The 23922-nt window shown below is 43.9% G+C and overlaps 1 protein-coding gene across 1 annotated transcript in view; it reads left to right on the top strand.

Moving 5' to 3' along the window:
* Nucleotides 1–6041: 6041 nt before the first annotated feature.
* The window catches only part of CNN3 (calponin 3), a 58873-nt gene continuing 40992 nt past the window's right edge, over nt 6042–23922 (top strand). The window contains exon 1 of the mRNA XM_056844467.1: nt 6042–6046. The gene's annotated coding sequence lies outside the window, so the exon portion shown is untranslated. The remainder of the gene's footprint in view (nt 6047–23922) is intronic.

The following is a 23922-nucleotide window of genomic DNA, read 5'->3' as shown; positions in this document are numbered from 1 at the left end:
GGTTACTTTTTAATTGTTTTGATTAAATATTCATCCCTATAAACAGGTGTGCAAATAAGGATCCAGTCTTGAGTAACTGTCCAAGATTCTTGTGGGTTGATTTAATTGGAAAAGCAATACATCTTCATAATAAACTTCACAAACTCTGCACTGAATGGAAGATGATAAAGTACTTTCTTGGGAGGAATTCAATGTTGTATGTGTCCATCAGCATGTAAAATCCTTGGGAATGACCTGACCCTGGCGTCTGCTGATGAGTATTAGTTTTTGTCCTAGTAACTCAAACAGGGAATATGTTATCAGGACTTTTCGCAGAATTACTTATTAATTAGGTAAATAAAGACGATGCACTGTCTGTTATGGCTAAACCTCTTGTAATTCCTTGGGAAAGCATATATATGCTGCTTTTGGATTTTGTGTTTCCTAATGGGCTCTGCAGCCTAAAAGATGCCATTCCACCATTCAAGGATCTCTGCATCAGGCAGTGGGTGCTCCCCCATAATTTTCCCACTACCCCTTCTGAAGCCACCCAATTATCAGACAAAGCATACTAAGGTCTTATAACACAGAAAGCCTACATATGGGCAGAGAAGCCTCATTCACTTAATACTACCAACCAGACAGGCTAGGCAAGGCCAGGCCAACCATACTTTCCATTTTCCTCCCTGCTTGGTTCTCAGGACATTAAAGACCTCTTGTTTTGAGAGGAAAGAAGCAGTTGCTCAGCAGTGGGGACTAGAACACTGGGGAGGAGGAACGAGCTAAGATGGTATTTTTACAATGTTATAAACTTCTTTGAGGTCATCATGGTCAAAAGGCAGAATATAAACAATACAAGTTTTCTGTCTGGCCAAGAGTCCATCCACATATAGCGTGTTGTAAGAGCATTTTTTCAGGCACCCCCACCCCCACACACACGTACCCACACATGTTGACCAGTAAGAGAAAACTAGTTTCAGAGAGAAGGCTTGGAAGACTAGGTCCAATCCAAGAATACAGTGAGGCATAAGAGGAATGCATTTTTAGGCTCCTTTTCTCAGAGGGACCCAACGCAGTTTGCAAAAAAGGGGGAAATGACCACATTACAAAAATAAAGAGAAAAACAAATTTGGGTTTATATGGATTTGCCAAGCTGAGTATCACAGGTCCTAGGCTATGACCTCATGCCTCCGGCCCTGCCCAGGCCAAATATTTGCAAGAAGAGGAGGAAAAAAGGCAGGCTAGATGGAACTCGGCTTTTGCTAAACCGTTGCTAGAGAGCCAACCGGATCTTCCTCACTTTCCTCCCCTCTGCCAGGTATGTATGTATTTAATGTGTAAAGCAAATTCTTTACCCATGTAATAATGGTCTTTGTTCCACCCAAACTTTTTTAAAAAAATATTGCTACTGCCATATTTGCATACACACAAAAGGAGTTCTTGGAGCTAATTACATACATGGTTGGAAAGACCCACATTCAATTTCCCACATCTGCAGTGAAAATATTTCAGGTAACAGAGCTGGGCAGAGCCTCTGTCAGAACACAATCAGAGTTAGATGAGCCACTGGTTTGATTCTGTGTTAGTCATCTTCAGGCCTTGCTGCTGCTCAGAATGGTATGGTTTGCTACAATGCTGGAGCTGAAAAGTGAGAGAAGAACCTCACTTAAAGCAGTTCCTCAGTGGAACAGGCTTCCTTGGGAGGTGGTAAGATCGCCTTCCCTGGAGGTTTTTAAGAAGAGGCTAGATGGCCATCTGTCAGCAATGCTGATTCTATAACCTTAGGCAGATCATGAGTGGGAGAGCACCTTGGCCATCTTCTGGACATAAGTGTGGGTCACTGGGGGTGTGGGGGGAGGTAGTTCAGAGTTTCCTGCATTGTGCAGGGGGTTGGACTAGATGACCCTGGTGGTCCCTTCCAACTCTATGATTCTAACCTGTTTCAGATCCTGCACAGCCACAAAGCCCTGTAATCCCAAAGGACAGAAACCATATGTTGTCCATCAGTGGAGAAAGGTATTGTATGGGTTGTGCCTTCTCCTTGCCCAGTGTGGTGTGGTTAAGAGTGGTGGACGCTAATCTTGAGAACCAGGTTTGATTCCCCACTCCTCCACATGAGCAGCGACTCTAATCTGGTGAACCAGGTTGGTTTCCCCACTCCTACACATGAAGCCAGCAGGGTGACCTTGGGCTAGTCACAGTTCTCTTTGAACTCTCGGCTTCACCTACCTCACAAGGTGTCTGTTATGGGGAGAGGAAGGGAAGGAGACTGTAAGCTGGTTTGAGACTCCTTAAAAGGTAGAGCAAGTTGGCATATAAAAACCAACTCTTCTTCTTCTGTGAGCAGGGCATGTGCAAAATTTCTTGCAAAGGCTTCCACTATCCTGAGGAGGCGCTCAACCACTCAGTCCATGCCTTGCCCACTCCATGGATGGACAAGTTTCCACAGCTCTCCCACCTCACTTATTAAAAACGCAGACAAAAATTCCTTTAAAATCACTGGCAGAGTGAGCCTGTGTTATGATGGGCACCTGCACGAACCAAATGAAATATGCAGGTGCCCATCAGTACACAAGCTCACTCAGGCAGTGCAAGACCAGCAGAGAATCTCCGCGGGGTGAGTGTTGTAAGTCCAGAGGAGGGTACGTCAATGCAGAATGCTGAAGGGGGGGCACTTTTGCTAGCCCAGATGAAACAAATGAAATGTGCAGGTGCCCATCAGAACACAGGCCTGCTCTGGCAGTGCTAGCCCAACAGAACCATTGTCAAAACACAGAATGCCAGCATTTGGGTGAGGTTTTTTTTTTCTTTTTTAACACCAAGTCCAACCCATAGTAGCCCTGCAAAGCTATCTTAAGTGCAGGGGGGTGCACTTGTGCAAGCTCAGCAGAACACTTGACAATGTGCAGGTTCCCATCAGAACCCAGGCCCATTCAGGCAGTGCAAGACCAGCAGAACCTATGTCACACTAGAGAATCTCAGCAGTGGAAAATGAAGGTGGGTGGGGATCTTGCAAGCCCTACAGAACCCAGGATCAAGCCCAACAGATCCATTGTCAAAATGAAGGATCTCTGCAGAACTAACTGAAGGGGGGGGTCTTGCAAGCCCCGCAGTAACCAGGAACAAGCCTAACAAAGCCATCGTCAAGTTGGAGGATCTCTGCAGAATTACTTTTAAAAGCCTCCATTGAAGCATATGGGGAATCTTTGCGGGGCTCTGGGGGGCTGTTTTTTAGGGCAGAGGCACCAAATTTCCAGAGTAGCTGCTGGTGGCTCTCCTTAGCAGCAGAGGCTAATCTGGTGAACTGGATTTGTTTCCCCACTCCTTCACATGAAGCCAGCTGGATAACCTTCGGCTAATCACACTCAGCCTCACCTACCTCACAGGGTGTCTGTTGTGGGGAGGGGAAGGGATGGGAAGGTAATTGTAAGCCGGTTTGATTCTTCCTTAAGTGGTAGAGAAAGTTAGCATATAAAAAACAACTCTTCTTCTTCTTCCCCCTACTTTGCACATCAGCAGCACAGGGATGGGAATCTCATATTTGCTACCAAGTATGTAGTTCTGCCTTACTAAATTATTCTACTCTGTGTGTGTGTGGGGGGGGGGAGATTGGCCTAAACCTATGTACACCATGCTGAGCAACTTTGAGGAAGGGTTTGGTAGAGCAGGTGTAAGATGATTCACTTAGGGCAAGGGAGAGGTAAATGGTGCAGCAGCATAAATTTTGCAAATTCAATTTGCGTAATCATGTGCTACCAGTGGGTGTATTGCAAGCAACCCTAATGTGTCTAGCAAGTCTGTCCAGGGTGAGCTGCATATTTTTGTCAAGTTTTGCATTTGCAAAAGCAAGGTGTGATGTGTGTTGCAATTTCAAAGACAGGTGTGTTACACCAAATAATTTCCCAGGGTTTTTGGAATTAATACAAAATCATGCTGGCTTGTTTAGGCTTGTTTAACATCTGTTTTTGAAGTTCTCTGATTTCAGCACATGAACAGATTCTGGCACTGATGGATCTCTCTAAAGGAAGGGAAAGTGACTCCTTGCCAAAGAGACAAGCTAGAGCCACTGGGGCTGTTTAACATCAAAAAATTGCAAAGGCCAGGCACCACTTCACAGTCAAATTTGGTGCAAATGCATCAGCAGATCACATACAAAAGGTGGAAGATCTCAAGTTAATTTTGGCTAAGTTGTTCTGACAAGTAAAACTGCTCAGTTACTGTCCTAGTCACAAGATATGAGGGACCTTCTGATCCCTGCCCAATTCAAGGAAGCGGACAAAACTAATCAACGAAGACGAGAACTTATCAACTAAGACCAGCTTTTCCTTCAAAAGATTTCAAATGGTTCAGTTATTTAAAAAATAATCTTGGCACAGTACTAGTAAAATTAGCATTCTGTTATTTTAATAGCCCTCATATACCAAAGATTACAAATATAAACCACTGATATTTTATTAAAACATTTCTATCCTGCCTTTACATAAAGTTTATGATGGTTTACAAAGGAGCAAGGGAAAAAACAGTTTGCATAATAAATAATCAACTTTTCAGAGCACCTCTGAAAAGAAACACCTTTGCCAGAAACATACAGCCCTCAGCCAGAAGGTCCTTTGAAAGAGAAAATGTTTATGAGCTTCCCAAAGGCTGCAGGGAATACACCCTTCCAGAGTACTTCCAGAAGCCCATTCCAAGGGGCAGGAGCAGTGACAGAGACTGCTGCCTGAATAAACATGGGCAGAGTGTACTCCTTTCAATGAAGGCATTCCCAGAAGAAAGCTGGCATGAGCAAAGTTGGCTTATAGGTTCATATAGGGAGAATTTTAAATTGAACACACATGAACACATGAAGCTGCCTTCTACTGAAATCAGACCCTCAGTCCATCCAAGTCAGTACTGTCTACTCAGACCGGCAGCAGCTCTCCAGGATCTCAGGCAGAGGTCTACTTGCCTAATCTCTTTAAATGGAGATGCTGGGGATTGAACCTAGGACCTTCTGCATGCCAAGCAGATGCTCTACGACTGAGCCACGGCCCCTCCCCTAATGCACTACTGTCTTGCTGATATAGTCTTTGTAAGGCAGGTGCTGGTGTGCTGTACTTGAACATGAAAGACCTTTGCTCAAATCCCCACTCAGACATGAAGATCACATGTGGATCCTTGGCTGTCACCACTTTTTAACATGCCTCACAGGGAGGGTTGCCAACTCCAGGTTGAGAAATTCCTGGGGATTGGGGGCGAAGACTGGGGAGAGCAGAGTTTTGGGAAGGAAGGGAGCTCAGCAGGGATGTGATGTTGCAGAAACCATCTTCTGAAGATGCCATTTTCTCCACGAGAACTGATCTCTTTAGTCTGAACATGAGTTGTAATTCCAGAAGAACTCCAGGCCCTACCTGGAAGTTAATCAAACTTGTAATATCAACTGTATACCTGGAAGTTGGCAACCTTATTCACAGGTGTGAGGTTAAAACTTGATCAAGGAGTTTGAGCTCATTGGAGGAAGAGATGGCAACTCACTGATGTAAATCAAATTATAATATTGTTTAGTCTTTAATCTGTATGTTTTGCATTTTTTTTCTTTTAACAGAAGTCAACCAATTCTATGGAAGCCACTGTGTCTTTTATATATCTGTCTGATCACAGTACAATGCATATAGTTGTAAATTACAAATGATGGAAATGGCATTATCTATTAAAGACAAGCAGCACTGAGATTCAAACAAAAATTATTCTTTCCCTCCAACATTAGCAGATAATTATAACAAAAACTGCTTGAGCAGAGGCAGTGATAGAACAAAATGCTTGGGGGGGGGGCTAAAAACTTGGGGGGGGGGGTTGGACTGGAGGATGCTTCCTCTGTAAATTAAACTGAACATTAAAATGATAAAATTTCACAGTAAGCATACAGTCCATGCAAAATGTCGTCACCCTTCCTCTACAAACTGCCACTTTTGGCAACAACAATATTCCTTCTCCTTCTATCTGGGATGGTCGTCCTCTTCCACCAAGCGTGCAGCTTCCACCAAGAGTGCACCACATGGAGTGGTGAGGGAAATAGGGGACACCCACCTAGCCAGCCAGATCAGCCACATCACCCCTGGTGATCAATGGGGTGACAAATGTGTCAGCCAGATTGCCCTCACATCCGCAACAATATTTTAAAAATGAAAAAGTAGAGGAAAATTGAAAAACAAACCTATTTCTGAAAAACAGACTCTTTCCTGGAGAAACAGAGGAACAAAGAGCCAGGTCACCTTCCTAGGACATACCACCCTCTGGCCATAAGCAGGACACATGTCTGGAGAAGAAGTGAACAAGGCCTGAGGGAGTCTGCTCCTCTCTTCTCCATTTTAGGCCAATACAGAAAGAGGTTTCAGTTCACAGAGTGCTTTCCTATGCAACTATCTTCTGCTAAAGGCTAATTTTGCTATCTCTATAGTCTTTCCATTTGTTGTGATAGAATTTATAATTTCAAGATATTCCCTTATGTTAGTCGTGTGTTAATTTGAAGACCTTCCCTAAGATCACATGTTTACATAGGCTGTTCAGTTAGTCCAGAGTGCTTGCATGAACCTGTTGGAGTTGTTCCTTAGAGTTAAGCTGTTTGAACTACTCCTCATTTTTGTAGCTCTCTATTTTGGCCATACTGATAATGTGTACAATCGTGTTCCAATAAGACACTAACTTGAGCACCAGTGTCCAATTTAAATGGAAAATCAGTCCCATTCATGTGCAGTTATTAACTCCACTCTTTCTTGCATCTACTGTGTCAATACAAAATTCATGCTCCAGAGTGTCATCAACTGAGTACACTTCATTTGTCCGGGCTCTGGCCTGGTAGCATCTTGCAAAATGATTATGCTTCCCACACTGAAAACAGCATTTTTCAAATGCACTGAACTGTGTAGGACCATGGGGAAATCCACAGTTTTTACAAGCTTGTCTCTTTTGCATTTGTCTCCCAGAAATCACTTGTGAGGAAGGAGTCACTGTTTTTTAAACTGAGTTGCCTGCATTCTTTTTCTGCAAGTGCACTGAATGGACAACATCACTTGTTGGCTACTGGTTTACAGGGCCAAGAAGCAATTTCTCTGAACAGGCCAAGACTACCTCCAGCACTGCCAAGACAGGCCAAAATTGCCTCTCTCCACTTGGAAACTTCTTTTTAAGCTTGTTTGGAACTTTTCCAAGGATTGCAGAACTACTCCTTGTTCAGTCGGATTATACACCTGCTCACCCATTTTGCCTTCCCTGTTTCCAGGCTTAGAAAGAAAAAAAGCGTTGGTTTTAAACTCAACAGCATGCCCTACAAGTGGGGCAAGAATCTGTTCCTAACATGTGTTCAGCCCTGTGTTTGGCCACAGTGTGTTCTACTTATAATTGGCTCCAAACCACTGACATTTGCGCAGCTGTGTAGTTACCCATAAACTCACGAAACATGTCCCTGCTTCACTTCTCCTTTTGGATTATTTGCTGCCTAGATACTTGGATCCCTGCCATGGGAGTCTAACTCCCATTTATACCTTTGTGGATCAGTAGTGATACCTATTTCTGCTTTCTCTTTTGCTCTAGTTCTTTGGCCTCTTGCATTCCCTCTTGAATGAAGTAACCTGCATATTGTTTGGATGCCTGGAGTGACTATCACCAAGTATTCTAGTCCTGGATGTTAACTGTGAATGCTTGGTACTATTTTTACATTTTGAGACTGCGAATTCCACAGTCCAGATATTTGTATTATTCCCATATTTTGTTTTTCACTCTATCCAGATAACAGGGTTGTACTTAACTGTAACTGTTGTTCGTCGAGTTGTCTTCTGTGCAGGACTACATATGTGCAGGCCCGTCAGTGGAGAGAAATTTCTAGCTTCTTAGGAGTAGAATGGGCACCCCTCCCCTTTGATGCGCATGGTGTGCTTCCTGCCAAAAGCAGCGTGTGCTGAAGGGGAGAGGTGCCATCTTCCCTCAGTTCCCCTGTGCCCATAATGCACCGCCAAGACACAAGCACCTGCATGTCCCCGAGAGCAGTGGGACGGGGGGGGGGGGAGGGAATGTGTGCTTGCACAGAAGATGACTAGACAAACAACAGTTACAAGTAAGTGCAACCCTGATTTCATCTTCAGTCTTCTTGCAGTCTCACATTGGGAGAGTACCAAGCTACTCACCAGGTGGAAGGTGTAGAGCTCTCAGGCAAATAGCGAGGGCAGTACCGCCTTTCCAACTGCTGCATCTTGTCTTGCATCTGTGTCCACAGCATAATGGCGGATGAATGTGTCAGTGGATGATTATGTTGCAGCTTTGCAGACTTCCTGTAATGGAATTTTCCCATGGAACGCCAAGGATGATGCTTGTGACCTGGTGGAGAGGGCTCAGAGAGACAGAGGACAAGGAGTACGCACATGCTCATAACACAGTCTAATTGTTTGAACAGTCCAATGGGACAGAGTTTGGGATGATGCCACCTGCCCAAACCTGACAAAGCATGCTTCCACAGGGCAGCTTGTAGGTGGGAAGCCCTATTGGACCCAGCCTTGGGAGTAAATTGCTGACAATGTCAGGAACCAACATTGGGGAACTTGCCTGGACAAATAACACAGAGGGAGTGCTCATCTGTTTGAGGCATTTTCATCCCTCACTGAAGACATTTTTAAAACAGGGACTTCTGAACCATTATGTATCACCAGAAGTCCACGAAGAAAATAGTGAAATAGCTATGAAGTTCAAAAAGACAGCGAAGCTAGAGAGATCCTCTCAGCTCGGTAGCAAAAGAATAACAAAGGGAAGATGGTGCCTCTCCCCTTCAGCATGTACTGCTTTTGGCACAAAGAGCAATGCACACACCAAATTTCTCTCCTTCAGCAGGCCTGCGCATGTGCAGTTCCAATGTGGGACTGCATAGAAGACTAAAGACAAACTCAAGCTTGTCTCACCACTTTTCACAGATCCCTTACTACTGTCTAGATTTGAGGGCAGCTTTAAGCCAGGTGTAGAACCTAAGCCAAAAACTCCTAGGAGGGCAAGGCTGCCGGAGGCCTCTTTTCTTCCTTACACTCAGGCTGGTTTAGTGTGGATTTGGGTTCTAATAAAAAAGTGGGCATACTCACATTGACATGTGCCTCTTGTCTTCAGACTACACACAGTGGCAGGGAGGCAAGTTCAAGTCCCTCCAGGAGCAGCAACATTGGGTGTTCTAGTTAAACAAGGAGGGAAGTAAAGTTTTCCTCGTACTGCTGAAGCAGGTGATCTCTTTCATAAGGAAAACATATTGTGTAATTAGCACTGGATCCAGCTAGCACTTACCTTGTGTTAGTAAAATTTGGGGGTTTTGCTGTTGTTGTGGAAGTACCTGGTTGTTGTTTTTTGCTCACAGTGATGTTGAGTGTTCTGCTGCTCTGCTTTCATTTTCTGTCTCAACCACTTATGCTAAGGCATCACGTAGGGATGGATTTAGATGGATGCCCTATAGCCCCCCCACCCCACCGGGAGGGCTCCTCAAAAAAGTATAATGGATTTTAGACATTTAAACAACTTCAGTAAAACAGAGTTGAACTTACCTGTAACTGCTGTTCATTGATGTCTTCGGTGCAGACACACATGTGGGACTGCACCTGCGCGCAGGCCTACCGCCGGAAACTTTTATAGCCTTAGCCCTCAAACTGGGGATGCCCCTCCCACCGCAGGCGGGCCCGGCCCTAGCGCCGAACAGCCCGCATGCTCCTGGGCGGGGCATCCCTTTCCCTCCTCAGTTCCTTCTCCGCCGCCGACCAGGACTATAGCAGGTAAGTACCAGATCAGTACACTAAATAACCATGAGCCTGCCTTAATAACATTTCTTCTTTTTACTAGGTCGACAGCGGGGACGGAAGGGAGGGATGTGTGTCTGCACCGAAGACATCAATGAACAGCAGTTACAGGTAAGTGCAACTCTGTTTTCATCTTCTGTCTTCGGTGCAGCCCCACATGTGGGATTTTAACAAGCTTACCCAATAGGAGGTGGGGTCGACTAGGAAAACAGCGTCTGAAGAACCGCTCTGCCCACTGCTGCATCCTTTCTGGCTTGCAGGTCCAGAGCGTAGTGTCTCACGAAGGTATCTTCAGAAGACCACGTTGCTGCTCTACAGATGTCGCTGATCGGAACCCTTCTGTGGAGAGCGGCAGAAGCACCCTGTGCCCTAGTGGAATGGGCCCTAATCCCTAACGGACAAGGGACCCTCGCTTGTCTGTATGCCAGCTTAATCGCTGAGACTACCCATCTTGCTATAGACTGAGCAGATACGGGCTTTCCCTTCTTGGGACGCTGATAACACACGAAAAGAGAATTAGACCTTCTAAAGTGTTTGGTTCGCTCAATGTAATAAAGAATGGCCCTTCTTAAGTCAAGGGTGTGTAATGTCTTTTCTGCCTGAGAGGAAGGATTGGGAAAAAACACAGGTAAAACCAAGTCTTGCACCAAGTGAAAGGTAGATATCACCTTGGGCTTAAACTTAACACTGGGGTGAAGGACCACCTTTTCATTATAAATCTTGAGAAAAGGTCTGTCTATGCGCAGAGCTGCTAGTTCTCCTACCCTTCTGGTTGACGTCACTGCCACCAGAAAGGCCACCTTAGCAGATAAACTGGACAGGGGGGCTTGGGCCAAAGGCTCAAAAGGTTCTAACATGAGTTTAGCTAGAACCAGGGATAGAGACCATTGGGGCGTTAACATGGGACGTGGTGGGAACAGATTGTTAAGGCCCTTCAAAAAACGCTTTGAAAGAGGGTGGGAAAAAACTGTATACCCTTCTACCTTATCATGAAAGGCTGAGATAGCTGCAAGATGTACTCGCACAGAGGAGACCGACAGGCCTCTCTTGGTCAATTGTAACAAATAATCCAAAATTCTAGGGAGAGGGCAGCCAAAGGGGGAATGACCCTCTCGTGTCGCCCAGGACAGGAATCTGTCCCACTTTCTATCATAGGAATAACGAGTGGACGTGCGTCTTGCTTGTAGAAGGACCTCCTGGACTGAATGCAAACAACCCATTAATAATTGGGAAGAATTCTCCAGGCCATGAGGTGTAGTCTCTGTACATCGTAGTGTGCTAGGTCGCCCCAGCGAAGCAGGTTCAGATGGTTGGGAAGGGGCCTGCATCTCCCTTTCGCCAGCTTCATCAGTAGTGAAAACCAAATTTGTCTCAGCCACCGAGGAGCTATGAGGATGCAGTCTGTATCGTCTGCAACCATTTTCCCCAGAACCCTCGCTAGTAACGGGAATGGGGGAAAAGCATAAAACAGGTGATTGGACCAGGTGAGTTGGAACGCATCCCCCAGGGAAGTAGGGTCGTTCCCTGCTAGCGAGCAAAATTGTGCAGCTTTCTTGTTGTCCCTGGTAGCAAACAGGTCTATTTGGGGAGTACCCCACTCCTGAAAAATGGGTAGGAGGAAGTGATCCTGTAGCTCCCATTCGTGGTTTGTTGAAAAATCCCTGCTCAGGGAGTCTGCCCACGTGTTGTGGACTCCCGCTATGTGTATGGCCCGTAACTCTATACTGTGCACCAAAGCTACTTTCCAAACTTTCTGGGCCTCCTTGCAGAGGGGGATGGACCCCGTGCCCCCTTGTTTGTTGATATAGAACACTGTGCAGGAGTTGTCCGACTGCAGAAGTGTCCTCGAATTCTGGAGGATATCTGTAAAGGAGGTAAGAACGTAACGTACAGCTCGCAATTCTAGGAAATTAATATGCATAGACGCTTCACTAGAGGGCCATCTACTCGGAGTAGAAAGACCCCCACAATGACCTCCCCAACCCTCCAGAGAGGCGTCTGTGATGAGAGTAAAGTCTGGCTTCCAGAAGCCGAGGGGAGCGCCTTTAAGAAGATTAGGTACGGCCAGCCACCACAGGAGGGACCTTAGGATAGGCCTTGGGACGGACAATCTGTGCCACTTAGAGTGGCGTGAAAAGTCGTAGGATCTGATAAACCAGTTCTGCAGTTCCCTCATACGTAGTCTAGCTAAGGGAGTAACTGCAGTCGTTGAAGCCATTAGGCCCAACAATCGTTGTATCGTAACCACAGGTTGGTGTCTGCATCTCAGGAAATGGTGGATGAGACCTCTAATAGAGGCTACCCTTTCATTAGGGAGGAATGCCTGCCCAGCTTTGGAGTCTAACACTGCTCCAATAAACTGTGCCCTGGGGGAAGGGTTTAGTTTGGACTTCTTGAGATTGACCATGAGGCCCAGTCTGGTGCATGTAGAGAGGACCAACTGTAAATTGGTAGAAAGTGACTCTGAGCTAGTGGCTGTAAGTAGCCAATCGTCAAGGTAGGGGAAGATAGTGCAACCCCGATCCCTGAGAAAGGACATGACCACTGCCATGCACTTCGTAAAAACTCTAGGGGCTGTGGCAAGGCTAAATGGAAGGACTGAATACTGGAAGAACTCAGACCCATAACGGAACATCAGGAAGCGTCGGTGATCAGGGTGAATGGACACATGAAAGTATGCGTCCTTGAGATCCAGCACTACAAACCAGGTGTTAGGTGTGATAAGTTCCATAACAGAAGGTAAGGAAACCATTCTGAACTTTGAAACTCACAAACATTTATTTAAAGATCTGAGATCAATGATGGGCCTAGAGCCTCCATCCTTTTTATCAACCATGAAAATCCTAGAAAAGAAACCAAAACAAGGGGGGTTAACTTTCTGAACAGCACCCTTCATGAGAAGTTCTTCTAGTTGGGGTGCAAAATCTGGGAAGGGGTTATCCCCAGCAGAACTTGCAGGGGAGCAGGGAGGGATGAACTTGAACTCCAAACGGTAACCCTGGGAAATAACTTTGAGGACCCAAGCGTCAGAACATATAGCTTGCCAGGCCTCATAAAACTTAGACAACCTATTCAAGAACGGTAATTCCTCCCGTGAGAGCTGGGGTGCTAGTCAGAATTTTTGGGAGGATTGTCTCTGGTCTTTGTTCAGAGAACCAGGAGTTGAGCGCTGCTTGAAGCCCTGCTTTTGCTGGGGTTGTTGGCTGTGGTGCTGGAACTTTCCCTGTTGAGGATACGGATGAAACCTCTGGAATCTCTGGTATCTGTTGTAGGAAGGACCGAAAGACTGTTGGCGATATTGAGGTTTTTCTCTTTGTTGCTGTTGGAAGGGATGAGCCACTCCAAGAGACCGTGCCGTTTGACGATCTTTCTTCAAATTTGTCAGGAAATCAGTAGTGGTAGATGCAAACAGGGTGTTTCCTTCAAAGGGAAGATCTTCGATATGTGATCTCGTATCTAGAGGGAGGGCTGTGGAATGGAGCCAGGAGTGGCGACATAGGGTAATCGCCGAGGCCATTGTCCTAGTTGCACTGTCTGCTGCATGCTTGCCAGCATTGATTTGCTGTCTTGACAGGCGGGTGGCCTCTGCCTGGATGAGGCTCATTGCATTCCTAGATTCCTCAGGAAGCAGGTCGATGTGGGGGGCAGTCTTTTCCCATAAAAAGAGTTGATACCCCCCCATGATGGTTTGATAGTTGGAGATGCTGAAACTGAGAGCAGACGAGGTGTAGGTCCGTCTACCCAACTGGTCCAGTCTCTTACTCTCCTTATCACCAGGCGATGAATGTGAGCCCTGTCGCTGTCGAGATTGCATCTCTGTGGTCACAATAGAAGAAGGAGGAGGGTGGACAGTAAGGAATTCAGCTGACTCTGGTTTAATTCTATACAGGTCCTCAACCTTCTTTGAGGATGCTGGAAGAGATGCAGGTTTCTTCCAGAGCGACATGGCTGCTTCTGAAAGTCCTTCGAGAATGGGTAAGGCAGCGATGCCGGGAGAATCGGGGTAAAGTCGACTCAGAATCTTGTCTTTTGGCCTGTTATCGGCTGTAGAAATATTAATATCGAGTGCCTCGGCCATTCTTATCATCTGCTCCGTCCGGAGTTTGAGGTCTTCAGATGGAGAAATAGCATCTGTATCCCCCACTAGCTCGTCTGGGGAGGGTTCTGAAATTCCCCCAGAACTCCTTCTCTGGACTCAGGGTCCTCTAATTCTGACTCCTCTCTAAGAGAACGTTGTGTGAGTGGGGTTAAGGGAAGGGGGGGTTGAGGTGTCTAGAGTACAACTGGTTCCCCACGGAAGGAGAGTTGTCGAAAGCGGCAGAATTCGATCCAGTCTTTGACCATCTCTGGTGAAATGACTGGTGCAGTAGAGCTGGAAGGAGCAGGCTGGAAAATCTGTTGTGGAACCGATAGGGTCGGTACCACGGAAGCTGGGTCCAAGGTGTCCGGATCCGAGATCAGTAGCGGGTCTTCGAGCAGATCCAGGTCAACATCTGAGTAGGAGTGAAGCGGCGAGCCCAAGTGCAGCGAGGGCGTTCTCGGAACCGGGGTCGGTACTGAAGGTGGTACCGAGGCTAGAGTAGGTCGGGACCGAGGATGGGACCGATGTAGGGGTAGTCGGTACCGAGTGGTCAGGTGTCGGTGCGGACTTCTTACGCGCCAAGTGGGTGGAGCCTTTTTCTAGATGCTTCGACTTATGTTTATGCTTCTTCGACACATGGGTCGGATCCGAGAGTGTCGGATCCGAAGGCCTTGGGGTCGAGCTGGTACCGGTGATCGGTACCGAGCGTGCCGAGTGCGCGTCTCCCGGGGTCCTGGAACCCGTCGAGGGGGAGGGCGCCGAGAGGGCCTTTTTCCATAGCTCAGCACTCAGCCGGTGAGCGCAAGCGTTGCGAGACCGGGTAGAGAAGGCCTGACATATAGAGCATTTAGAAACGTTGTGCCCCTCGCCCAAGCAGGGAAGACATAGGTCATGCTGATCAGAGTGCGGGATCTTAGCCGGGCACGTCTTACAGATCTTGAAGGGGGTCTTAGGGGCCATAGCAGACTTCAGCACTAGGCCGAGGAGGGCCGGGGCCGGGCCAAATATGGAGCCCGGAATCGCCTCTCTCTCTCTTAATTTAAAGTCTTTTTTTTTTTTTTTTGTAGACGGACGAACGGAGGAACGACGGAGGAGACGGAGGACGTGACTCAAGGGAGGACTTACGAAAATCGCGATGAGTTGAGGTAAGGCAAAAAGCTCCGATCAAAGCGGCGGCAAGAAAGGAACTGAGGAGGGAAAGGGATGCCCCGCCCAGGAGCATGCGGGCTGTTCGGCGCTAGGGCCGGGCCCGCCTGCGGTGGGAGGGGCATCCCGTTTGAGGGCTAAGGCTATAAAAGTTTCCGGCGGTAGGCCTGCGCGCAGGCGCAGTCCCACATGTGGGGCTGCACCGAAGACAGAAGATGAACTAGGACAGCTTAACAGTCATTTCACCAGAGTGGTAGCTAAAAGCAGTAGTTATCATTCTCTGCCATGTACTATCCTTCCTCCTTGATTATATCCAGCAAATGTGCTGGGCTGGGTGTTATAACGCTTCCCATTCTGCCTTCCTTAGATGAAAGCATTTGGATGATTTTAATTTCACACCTTATTCTCTGTGTTGCTCCTCCTTTGTTCTGGTTTGATCACTGCAGGGACATCTCAAGAATACAAACTAACCCAGGAAATGCAACTTGGTCTGAATATTTTTTTTATTCTTTCCTTTGTCATTTGCCTTTCTGCCTTGCTCATCAACTGTGTCAGCAACAACTAACAAAGAGTGTCTCACTTCTATTCTTCTTGTTTGCAGTACACTCCGATGTATTGTCAGGAAGTGACACCACCAGGATTCAGTACTGTAGCCACTGATAATGCAGCAAACACAGGTTGCTTGCTGTGTATGTGCCACTTCTTCCTTTCTTTAATGGAAACTTCACATGTGCTAGGATAGATCTGCTTACATACCTGCTTCAGAGTCCCACAGAGAAAAGATTCTTCAAAGTAATTGATCATGAAAACTCATCTCAAACCAATGATTCTGTCTTCAGGATAATCCTGCTATGTTAGTAGCTAAGTAATAATACAGCTTCCGGCGAAGTGTGCCAACAAAACCAGGTTTTCCATGCTGCATTGCATTCATTGGGGAAAGGATTTTTTAAAAATGTATTTGGGGCACCATTTTAATGCAACCAATTTCAGAATGTTGGGTATTGAACCCCAGTCTTCTGAGTCATAGCCATCGCAATTTTAACATGCTGATGAGTCTTTAGTCAAAACTTTGCTTTAATTTTATCCTTTAAACAAGATTATTCCAATTTACATTATATTTTCAAAGTATTTCTACCATGCCCTTCAATCAAAGGACTTCCAAGATGATTTCTAGTTGTACAAGCCAGTGTTACTAACCAACAGAATAAAATCACAGCCATAAACACACAAAATGTTCAGAAAATAAAATGAGCCATATTTTTGCTGATGTTACTTCAGTGAACTAAAAGGTGCTTTTAAAAAGTCAATGAGGAATACAACACAATAAATTTAAGGACGAAATTTGGCTTTTTAGCAGGATTTATTAAGATATTGTTTTCATTTGCAAGGAATTTTGCATCACATAATATACTCATCACATTAAGACTTCAGATAATGAAAATTATGTAAAACAATCTTAATGTAAGCTTTTATCATTTACCTGATACGTACTAACTAGGTTATGATAATGCCGCAGACATGTGCCACTTGCTAATTAATTCAGGTATCTTAAATAATTTACATTATTTAATCACAGTAAGTGTTATAATAAATACTGTTATCTTAACAATCCAAGCAAACTAAAACAAGCAAACTACACTAAGAATACTACCAGTCAGAGAGGACAATACTGACTATTTAAAAAAAAGTTTTTATTATTTTCAAGTTAGTTTACAATCTTATTTATGTTTCGATCCACAAAATAAGTAATATAAAAAAAACATTTTCTATCTTGTCTCTAAACATATATATATGTTTTAACTTCCCCTCTCCCCTTCTCCATCTATATAATATCCATATTTCTCTCTTTGTATTCAATTCTAATTCAGTATAATACATCAAATCTATCAATCCTGCAATAGATTTTTTATCTTTAGTGATTTTACTCCCAACTTTTTGAATTAGATCAAGTCATATCCTTAATATTTCCCAGTTTAAGTTCAATTGAACAATATGTTGTCCATGCCTCCCATTCACCCAAAAATTCAATATTGTCTTTTTGATTTATTAATGCAGTTAGTTTTGCCATTTCAGCCAGTTCCATCATTTTGTCAATCCAAGCGGCCTTGTCTGGTATCTCAGAGGTTTTCCATTTCATTGCATATAACAGTCTTGCAGCAGTGGTGGCATGTATCAAGAATGATCTCTGAGTCACTATAGAGTCTGGTATTATACTTAACAACATCATTTCCGATGTCTTGGGTATATTCTGTTGTACTATCAACCTTAGTTCATTATAGATCATATCCCAGAAATTTTTCGCCTTTTCACAAAGCCACCAGATGTGATGAAAAGAACCAACTTCTTCTTGACATTTCCAACATTTCGGTGACATTGATGAATACATTTTAGCTAATTTCTTTGGTGTCAAGTACCATCTGTAAATCATTTTATAGATATTCTCTCAAGGACTGTGAAAGTATATGTTTCATGTCTTTTTACCAGAGTCTTTCCCATTTATTCAATGAAATATCATGACCCAATGTCTGTGCCCAAGTTAGGACAATACTGACTTTGATAGAGTTATGGTCTGATTCAATATAAGGCCATTTTATGTGTTCAAATACACGAGAGCTCTATTATTCCTGGAATCTTCTGACTTCTAAAAAAATACCTCTTTCCCCTCTTTGAAATCGGCGCAACAGTTACTGGCTGTGGGAATGCCGATCAATATCAATAATCTTTACTGGAATTTTAATCTTAAACTGGATTGGGTGGAGGTGAAGAAACTCAGACTCAATTTAGACAGTACAGAAGTGATGTTGCTGGGTGGCCCATTATTGACAGAGTGAAAAACCTGTCTTAGATGAGACCACACTCTCCATAAAATATCAGGTTTGCCAAGGGGAGGTGATCCTGGATTCTTGGAGCTGCTCCCAGACAATTTGGTAGTACCAGTGGCCTGGGGTCCTTTTATTCAGCTTCAGCTGATTCAGCAGCCATGCCCTCTGCTGGAAGACTGAAACCCTGCCACTGCCATCCATACCTTGGTGACCTCTAGATCAACATACTCTGGTTTTTAAAAAATGCTTTCACTCTCAATTGAGTACTTGAACTTGGGTTTTAGTTCAGTTATTATGTTTTAGTGTTGATGTAAAGGTTTTATGGTTGTTGAATTTTGAAAAACGCTAACAGATCTAGTAAATAAATACAAATTTCAAATAATATCTATATATATATATTTACAGTTACAACCCACTTTTCCTGTAAAGAATTCTGTCAGGACCCAATTCCACCATGAGTGACCTGAAGGATTAAGAGAGGGGAATTCAGCCTGTGCACCAAGGCTAGCTCAATCTCGTCAGATCTTGGAAGCTAAGCAGGGTCGACCCTGGTAAGTATTTGGATGGGAGACCTCCAAGGAATACCAGGGTCATGACACGGAGGAAGGCAATGGCAAACCAACTCTGAACGTCTCTTGCCTTGAAAACTCTACGGGGTTGTCATAAGTCAGCTGTGACTTGACGGCCCTTTCCTGCACTACCAACCATCCAGTTTTTGCTTTTAATTGCAGGGAGAGCAGCCAAAGCAGCCTCCCTGCACAAATCAGTCAGAACTGGCCACACGATTCTGCTTGAACTCTGTAAATGCTTCCTAGTCAGGCTGGGTCATTGGTCAGGACTATAAAGAGGACAGCTCCTGCAAAATACAATTCTCTTCATCATGACAGGAGCTGGGTCTAATAAATTTGTGGTAGTGTGCCTCAGACATACCAGATCTCAAGTTTTTGTGACTCATTCTCAGCTTCGCAGGGTAACGAGTTAAAATGGCATGGTCTTCTGCTAGTCTGCTCACTTGATGGTTGTTTTTAAGCTTCAATGAATGCCTGCTTGCGGTAAACATACCGCATCAGAAATTGAAGATGGGTTCCAACAATGTAGCATTAACTACATTTTGCACGTTATTGATTTCCATTTTTAAAAAAATATGTGTGACAAATATTTCAAAGCCACATGATTGTGACTAAACACATTCATAAATACTATGTGATACATTTCTTAGTGGCATGTAGAAGTACTACCACCAGTACTACTATTGACTGTGAACCCACCACATTAATCTCAGAGTCTGGGATGTTGGGGGCTTTCCAACCTTAATCACATTTTATCCACATAGCATCCTGTAATGTAGAATACACTAAGAAACCGTATAACCCAGTGGTATAAAATGGAATGTTAAAACTTGTGCGACTACAAGATTCCAATTGTCTGCGCAACAGGCCTATAAAGGCGTGCAAAAAGCTTAAAGAAATGGGGGAAACCCACATAAAGCAAGTTTAAAATAAGTAAAAGCTTGAAAAATGCAGCAGTTGGAGTTAACCTTCACTCCTGCTAAAGGCTGAACAAGCAGCAGGGGGCCCCAGCTGGTTGTGCTTTTTGGTGGTAGTGTTCTGAACAGGGCATGAACCCTGCTGGCCACTCAGCCAGTAACATAGACATTGCCCAGCAGAGCGACAGGGATCAGGAGGGCAGGGATCAGGGTTAAAACAGGGAAGGAAGGAGATAAAATAGGGAAGTATGAGGCTGGATCTACCAACCAATCAGCTCTCAGGGGAAGGTTCACCCTCCTGCAAGAGCTAGGAGGCTATGGGTAGACCTGCCTGTTCTTCAGGCTGACCTTTAAAAGTTGGAGAGAGGCCAGTGTAGACTGATCAGTCTGGCTCCTGGCAGTAGAGGCAAAAGCCGGGAGAAAGGAGGAAGATAGTGAACCTCAAACCCCCTCCCTTTCCAGAGCTGAGGCCTTAAAAGGAGCAGGCAAGCAGCTTGCAGGACAGGGTATTGGACTGGTGGAAGGAAGCCTGAGCACACACAACAATAGTAGCATTACATCAGTTTGCCTGGGTTCAATCTCTGGTTTGAACTATGGAGTTTTCCCTGGTGCTCTCCTTCGTCTTGTTCACATTTTGGATGAATAATCCCTCTCTGCTCTACTCTATTCAGTAATAAAAACACAATAGGAATGCCTGCCTTTAGGTGATAGATGTGTCCCTATAGTATTTTATATACCCACTGCTAGTTTTGTGTGCTTTACTCTTAGGGAATCAATTGATTTAATTACAAGTTGGTTGGAGGGAGGAGTTTAACAAAATATTGGAGCAACTTGATTTAGTTCAACCCATTCAATCAACTGCTGGGGGCTTATTCCCTACAATATCCCCAGTACAGTCAATGCTACATATCCATAAACTGAAGCCTAACTGAATGCATCCTTCATTAAAAAGAAAAACCTGACAGTTCCTTCACTGGAATAGATTTCAAATTCTATATAATATTATTACCTAATTGTTCTTGTAAGCATTAGATAAAGGTTAAGAAAAAGGTATGTGTTAAAAAACCAATTATGTTCCATGTCAGAGGAGGAGGTAATAAACCTGTTGCTGTTGCTGTTTAGGACATATTTTGTCTAGTGCAAAGAAGATAAACAGAAATGACAAATCATAATAAACAGAAATGACAAATCAGAGAAGGGACTGTGTCACTTTTGGCCTTTACAGGAAACTGTTCTTAATGGCTCCCTTTGTTGCCTGCCTCTAAACTTGCTGTTTCATAGTTAGCCCTTTCAGTTCTCTTCTCCATCCTAGAGGACTGGTAACAGTAAATTACTGGATTCTCTTTTAGCTAATGGATTTTTAGAGAGGCCAACACAGCAGAATTTGCATTCTGTTATAAATTAAACAGGGTCCTGATGATAAACACTTCATGGCTGATGTTGATATGTAAGATAAATTAAATTTAATCACTGGATGATCTGGTTCTGGCAAGATGCAACTTCTTAAAATATACAGAAACAAATGTGGGTGGTGAGCTATAGTGATACCCATTCTATAAACCTGTGAAATACCATCAGCTCTTAATTATACCTTCACATAAACGGAAGGACAGGAATTACAACAAGAATATTTTTTTGGGGGGGGGGTTTATATTTTTCATCAACTGTACATCTAAATTAAAAGTATATAGGCTGAAAGGGAAAAAAACAGAGTAGGGATTCAGAACTGAAACTTGGCACTTGTGTTTGAAATGGGAGCTAAAAGGGAAAAAATCCAGTATGATTCACTGAGGCAGAATTTTCAACAATCGGTAAGAGTGGCCTAAGATTGTACAAAGGACTTCTCCAGCTGTCACAGCTCTGGAATCAATGGTAATTAGTGCAAGGTAAATGTTTAAAGATGAGGTAGAAGTCTTGGTATAAGTTTCAGAAAGGTCTGTCTCAACAACTAACAACTTCTCATTAAATTCTTTTTCATTAAAATCCTACTGGCATGGCCTCCCACATGATAGTTGCCATTTTGGTAGGGATCAAAGTAAACCCATCGCTTGGTTTGTTAAACAGAAATGTGGGGGTTCAAATATGCCTGGCTGGCAGTTGTGTTTACTCAAGCAGAATGCAGCAATACTGTGCTTCATTTAGTTGGGTTGTGGTCCTGATGTTGAAAGTTGGGTTTCTTGGTTGAGGCTTAGCACTAATTAACCCAAGAAAACATCAGTGTGAGGTAGGGGACTGCATGTATCCATACTGCCTCCTTATAATTTCACTGGTATTTCTTCCAGTAGATGGGGTATCAGCCCCTATTTTGAAGCTGAGGCGAGGGAAGGCTAAGATCACCTGCAGCCAGTAAAAGCAGATATCCTGTTAATTCCCTTATTTGATAAGAAGTTGGTGGCGACACACAAGCCTTGCCTGCCATCCTTCAAGTCACGCCTTCAAGAGCCACTGTGCGTTCAAGTCTTGAAAATGTGCTTCAGAGTGGAATGGCATTCATCTGCAGACATGTCTACCCTATTAGAATGTAGGAAAGTTTGTTTGGTGAATGTAGTCCCATATGTCATTCTAACTTTCCTTCTTCTCCACCATGCAGAAGGAAGGTGAGTTAACTGATCTGGAATACCATGACATATCTCATCACTTTTCAGAGCCAGCCTGCCAGTCACAAGAGGAATGGGGAGCAGTAATGATTCTCTCGAGGGCAGGAGAGATAGTTGCATACTATGAACTCCTTATTCACCACCCAGTTGACGTTTCTTCAGTAAACAAATACTCAATTTCAAACAGAAACAAAAGGATGTCATAAAAGATAGACTACTGTCATCTCCACCAGTCCTGTGTGCATTCTATGCACCAAGACAAGAGCCTTTGGCAGCCACTGGCTGAGGGGTTTCAACTTTAGGATATTGGCAAATGATGACCTGGTATCACAGCTACATGTACCCTTTACAAAAAAAAGGGGGGGGACAATTCTTGCAAACAGGATTAATGAGTATTATTTTAAACTAATTTTCTTCTGACACTATTTCAGTGATTAATGAGTCCAGCTGTATCATAACACTAAAGTTTGGTGCTGTGAAACATGACCTTGCTTGAGAATGTAACTTCCAATTAAACTGGGTGAATATTCTAATTTTGAGTTCATTCTGAGTTGCAAAATTAACTTATCCATAGGGATATAGAAAGTGGAAGTGATTCACTGCATTAATTTGATAAAAAGAGGAACACAACTATAATTCAGACATTTTGGAACAAATTAATCACTTATTTCCACAACATTTTATTAGTCTTTTCTTTTGGAATGTATTAGTAATAATAGCTGTGATCCTATTTCACTATTAGCACAGGAAGGGAAGGGCACAGGAGCTCCTACTGGAATAAACCATATGATAAAATTATGATTGGCACATTTAACAGTAGGGTTTATATAGCACTTTTTAGACTTTTCTAAGCACTTCACAAACATTATTGCCTTAAAACAACCCTGTAGGTTAAGTTAGTATTATTATTCATTCCCTTCTGCCACAGAATCATAGAATTAAAAAGCTGGAAGGGGCCTAAAGACCATCTAATCCAACCCCCTGCCCCATGCAGGATGACCGAAAGCATCCCTGACAAATTATCGCCAACCTCTGCTTAAACACCTCCAAGAAAGGAGAACCCACAACATCCCCAGGCAACCAATTGCACCATGCCCTTATTGTTAAAAAGCTTTTCCTAATATCCTGCCAATATCTTCTCACCCAGAATTTAAACCCATTATTATGAATCCTATCCTCCACTACTAACTGAAACAGCTCCCTAACCTTCTCTAAATGACAGCCCTTTAAATACTTAAAAAGAGTAATCCAGTTCCAGTGCAAAAAGAGCGCCTGTATGCAAATGAGAATTTAGGCATAACTTGATTATAACTTTCAGCGTATCTTCAAAGCAGCTGTTAAGTAGTAAACTACTGATAGAATAACATCCTTATCATTACCAGACAGCAGACAGATTAAGTGGTAGTGATGAGAACATAGAAGAAAGTGGGAAATCAATGGAGTAATCAAAGATCTTATAGAAGAATATAAATCACAAAAATGGGTAAGTGTTTCTGTCTTTGCCTTTCCACATGAGCAGACTCTCCGTTTGATTGGGGTTTTAAAAAATCTACCAGTTAATTCATTGAGGGATAAGGCATTATGCCAGGCCAAGAAGAAAAGTCTGTGAAAAGTTGAAATGGTTAAGAATTCAAGATAATCTGGGAGCACTAGAAAAGATGGGGTGCTTTGTCACCAGAAGGAGGATGCGCATTTCCTTCTGGCATCACCACATAGTTCAAGACGGCCCCTTCATTCTAAGTCCATTATTTATTACTAAAGGGAGGTCTGAGGGAAAATTGGATAGGAAATCTGTAAACTTGAAAGTCTTTCGTCTACTATCTTTGTCCAAGAGGACCCAAAAGGGTCAAGCTCAGTCCATTTTAAGAGATCAGGAAGAAAATCCTGATCTAATGGGGGGGGATCTAAATTTCACCATAGCTTTCCATGATAAGAAAAAGATGGAGCCAAGGGCAGCCTCTAAGTTAGAGTTTTGAAATACAATTAGGTGCTTGAAAGATGGCACGTAAAATTT

Source organism: Euleptes europaea, chromosome 2 (assembly GCF_029931775.1).
Source record: "Euleptes europaea isolate rEulEur1 chromosome 2, rEulEur1.hap1, whole genome shotgun sequence".
Taxonomy (NCBI): Eukaryota; Metazoa; Chordata; class Lepidosauria; order Squamata; family Sphaerodactylidae; genus Euleptes; species Euleptes europaea.
This window is presented reverse-complemented; position numbering and strand designations above follow the sequence as displayed.